The sequence below is a fragment of the Cibotium barometz genome, chromosome 47 (genome assembly GCF_041138505.1).
Source record: "Cibotium barometz isolate CiBa-2024 chromosome 47, ASM4113850v1, whole genome shotgun sequence".
Lineage (NCBI taxonomy): Eukaryota > Viridiplantae > Streptophyta > Polypodiopsida > Cyatheales > Cibotiaceae > Cibotium > Cibotium barometz.
This window is the reverse complement of record NC_141092.1, coordinates 20,212,857-20,217,783: the sequence shown is the minus strand read 5'-3', so window position 1 is coordinate 20,217,783 and position 4,927 is coordinate 20,212,857.

Sequence of the window (4,927 nt, the reverse complement as noted above, 5' to 3'; positions counted from 1 at the left end):
CTCCCATCGAAATTTTTAAAATTTGCAGCCATATAAGAAAATTAAAAGCCTTTTTTTAAAAGCTTTTCTAATATTAATCTCTTTAAGCTTTAAAGCTTATAAAAGATAAAACTTGTGCATGGTTTGCAGCCAGCGGTGCACAAAACAGAGATGAGTGAAAAGAAAACCGCGCTGCCCGCCAAGAGAGAGAAGAATTAAAAGAAAAAATAAACCTGTTAAAGCTTTGATAATTTTTTTAAAAAATAAAATAAAACAAAGCTTAGTTTACACTAAGCGCTTGGCAGCGTTCACGCATATGGGTGTTGCGTTAAGAGAAATTTTGATCAGCACATCGATAAAGGGGGAGAAGAGAATCAAATTTTGTTTTTGTTTTTCGAGCGGGGTCAGAGCTAGTCTCTGAGACTCGACCAGAGAAACGCTTTTGTCATTAGTTTAGTCATCTAGGTAGAGAAACGCTTTTGTCATTAGCTTAGTCATCTCGGTAGCAACCGCCCTCCATACTACATTTTTTTAATAACTTTTTAAATATATATATGTAAATTTAAGCTTATATAACACATATATTAAGCTTATAAGCTTGTTCAGCAAAAAAAAAAAAAATGCCTGCAATGCAACGTTGACCTGCCACCGTCGATTAATAGACTCGCGGCTATAGGAAACAGCCGATTGAGAAAAAAATATTTGGATGATTTGGCTACCGCCTCCGCCCATGAAATTAAATTTGAGAGATAAATAAATTATTTTTTAAAAGAAAATCTTATTTTTCCTTTTGTTCTTTAAGAAAAGGAAATGACAAGCGCATGCTTTTGGATAAGGGGGAAGAAACATTTAGAACCTTCCATTATACAAATTGAGCAGAGGATAGGTTTAGCAATTCTGAAATCAAGGATTTGAACTCCTCAATTTGCTGATTCTAACCATACGAATAGATTATGAAGAGGATTAGAATAGATTATGAAGAGGATTAGTGTTGAGGAAGGTAGTTTTATTTTAATTTTGTCAAAACCCACTAGTGGTTTTTTCACCTTGCCCCTTTGGACAATAGATTGATGGGATTTGTTATCAATGGTTAACAACAAGCCTTTTTTCAACCATACATAACCATAAACGTATTCTTCTTCAAATTAAATTGAAAAATTTACCAAAATCACCTTTGCCTTTGTCTCTTTCACTTCTTTGTCTACAAGTTCTTTGTCCACAAGTCTTTGACCGGCTTTGATACATAATCCACCATAGCCAAATCATAAGTTTGATAAATAGACAAGAAGAAGATAAATAAAGCAACTATGCACTACCAAGAGAGTGGGTTCAATCTCCCCCATGCATGAGTGAGCATGCTTCCTCATGCATGTATTTATGTATTAGAAAAAAGCAAGTGCTCACAAATATAGCTTGATACATTCCACTTTGGGGCATTAATATCAAAAAGTAACTTGGTCCCCAAGCTTGGCTATTTACATTAAAATTGTTGTAATTTAATTAAATGAAACCATGGACAAGCGACCATCATCGCACATCAAAATACGACGATCGCGCACCGACCAAAATCCATCACACCCACACTACTCCATGCACTAATTTGCTCACCAAAAACACAAGACACATTAAATCTCGCTTATCTGCCCAACACGATGCGACTACTACTCCACACTCTTGTACATAGCCAATCATGACTACGTGGCAAATGAGCATACCATAAATATCACATAAAATATTAAATAATTCCACAATTCTCATTTCCATAACAATGCTAGGCTTTGTACTTTCTTGGCTACTCATTCTCGCTCCCTACCTCTTCCTTGTACTCTTTGGCACCACATTTCTCAACACCCCCCCTTGGTGCCAAATCTTTGGGTTACTCAAGGTGGTTGGATGCGAGGTTTTACAACATATTTTCACCCCCCTCTTTGATGGTGACTTAACCTATCTTTGAGGCCTAAAGGTCATCTCTAAGTGTGAGGTCCCCCCCTTGATAGAGACTTGACCTATCTTTGAGATCTAGAGGTCTCTTCTAAGAGTAGGGTTACAAATTTTGGTTATTTCTTCTACCTTGGCTACATCATCAGTGCCAGAGGGTAGGACACACAATGTTTTTAGAGGACAATTTTAGAGCCTAGAGGCATCTTGAATTGCATTTTCTACCATAAAGTGATCTTCCATTATTGAATGCTTCCTAATTCTTGGTCTTTGATAGGTCCTAGATGTGCTTTTCATTTTATGGTTTACACACATACACTCACATACTCATGTGGTTGCGACGTTTTTACACGGGTTGCATTCTTCTCTCCCACACAAACTAGCGTGCTCATTTGGCCACTTACAATGATTTTCTATGTTTGTTGGTCTAAAACCTTGTTGATGCATAATGTCATTGGTGTTGTCGAGTCCCGTGGTGTAATCATACATGATGCGCATGTAAGTTTTACCTCAAGAACCATAAAGTCACTCCCATGTGAACCACCTCTAATTCTAGATAAGGTTTAGTGATATAGTTTTGTTTTTAAAAAATTATTTTTATTCATTTTTGTGGTTGTCAGTTGCTACTTTGGCCTTCAGCTTTTCGACACTGTGACTTAGAATCTTTCTTTCCCTCTGAATACGTGATGCATGTGCATCGCCAACTAGTGCCCTCTGATGATAAAGGTGGCACAAACTCTCTTGCCTTCTTCTTCTAGGCTAGAGTAGGCACATGGACCTTAATGCCCCATTTGGGAGACATGGATGTGAATATGAAGGGTTCTGTGATGCGAAGCTACTATAGCGTCAATCTTGCTCAATATTATGATGCTGCTGCTAACAAATCCGTTACAGTGCACTTTTTTTTTCTTGCTCTCCTTTAATTCTTACTTGCTACTATTGAAGCTTGCCTCTAAGCCACATGTTGAGTTATGGAATTATTGTTGGAAGTTCTGCTATTTCGTGTGAGATGCGCCTTCCTAGGAGAATCTCAAGATGATGCTATTGTTCTTCTTTGGGACTGTGTAGCCTCCAATTCAAGGTGGCATCAACTTTGAAAAGGACACTATCAGGAAGGTCATCATCAATACCTATGCAAGCTCCCCAATGTCGATGCAAGAGAGGTGGTTTGTTGGAGGAAGTTGATGCCCCTTGCTTGGGGCAATCCCGAGTATAATGATACTTGGATTCTAGACAATGCCTGCATGGTGGAGCACCTTTAGGAAGGGGGCATCGGCTTTGGTAATGACCATATTCCCTGCATATGAAGCAGAGGATGGGATGATTTGTAGGGTTGGGGAGGACGAGTAAGATTATTCATGGGGTTTGCTGCCATGGTGGCGGTGCAAGAGAATTAGGAATGGGTAGTGGGAGGTATATCACCTGAGGAGTAGGTTGGCAAGAGGAAGGTGTAGTAGTGTGGAAGGTTTGTGGAGCAGTAAGGGTGACTGTGGCTTAATGAGCTAGGTTGGGGGCTGGCGAGGTGGGGTGAGGGGTTTGTTGCGATGAAGTTGACGAAACCCCTTCAGGTAGTAGCAATATTTGTCTTCATGTTCTCCTTTTTTGAAAAAGGAGCAGTACGCATTCTTGGACAATGTATCCAAGTGACTGGCATATAGCATACCACATGCCCTTCTTGGCTTATTGTTGCTGAGTCTTCAATTCTTCAATCCCCCTTTTGAGTTGGAGCATCGTACTTTCCTCGCTTGGAGATTTCTAGCTCACTTTGAGTGCCTCCAACTCCCGTTTCAGTTGAGCCAGCAGTTTATCCAGCAGCAGCGGGTCATCCAATGGTGTCACGTTGGATGTATAGAGCCCACATCATGCTTAAACATGAATCCTACATTTTTAAGTTGAGAAGCTAGCTCTTAGAATTTCAACAATGTAGTTGGTGGGGGTTGACTCTCTCGAATCTTCTATTAGGTGGACCTAGGTAAGGCTTGTGTTACCCACTAACACACCATGAAGTTTCTACCAGGGTAAGTCCATAAAAGCGGGCCACCAGCACTGTGTCCATGTCATGAATTCCGACACCCTCTCCCCTGGTAGTAGTTGTACCCTTCGAGCTCCTAGAGAATGCGATCCTCATAGTTACTAAGACAAAATGTGTGAAGGAAGGTGTTCTTCATGGTAGTCTAGACTACAAAATGGTTGGTTAGAAATTGATCAAACCACTTATCTATAGAGCCTTTGAGAGTGGACGAGAAGAGTACTAAGAAGGCATCCTCCCACTCTAGGCCCATCTCTTACATATGGAGCTAAACCTTCGGATGTGGTCATCCAAATCCTTCGTGGATGATCCTTTGAAGGTTGGAAGGTTAACATTGACAACATTGTGGAAAGGGGTTCTGCGCGCCATGAGGATTGGCTACCAAGAGGGTTGGCTTGGCCTCTAGCATTGTTATCGAGAGTGGGATTACCAAGGTTAACTGCCATAGGGAGAGGTGGAAGGGAATCCCTAGGTGGTATGTAATTGAACCTCTTCCTACCATGACACCATATTGAGAGAGGACTCTTGGATGGGCTGCTCAGACTACCATAGGAGTGTGTCTTGTAACGCTATTATGGTGTGGTAATGTGATACCCAGAGATGTCTGCCCAGTGTGGGCACACTTGGTGGCTACAATATCATACATGTATATGTGCATATGGTTCATAGGTCTTATAGTAGCCATCATACATTTGGTAGACTATGGTCAAAGGAGGATCCAAATGAGAATATTCCAAGCACCTTCTACTATTGAGAAACATGGATCAAGGCTAGGATTAAGCTAAGGTGGATTAAAGCAAATGCTAAACATGATTAAAATAACATGAGCAAGAGGAAGAATAACTAAAAAGAGATGAAAAAAGTATGCAACCAAATGGACTTACTTGATATTGCTTGAGATGAGTTGATTGTATTTACTTGATATTGCTTGAGATGAGTTGAAGACATTACTTGAAGGTGCCCTTTTATATGAGTTGATTG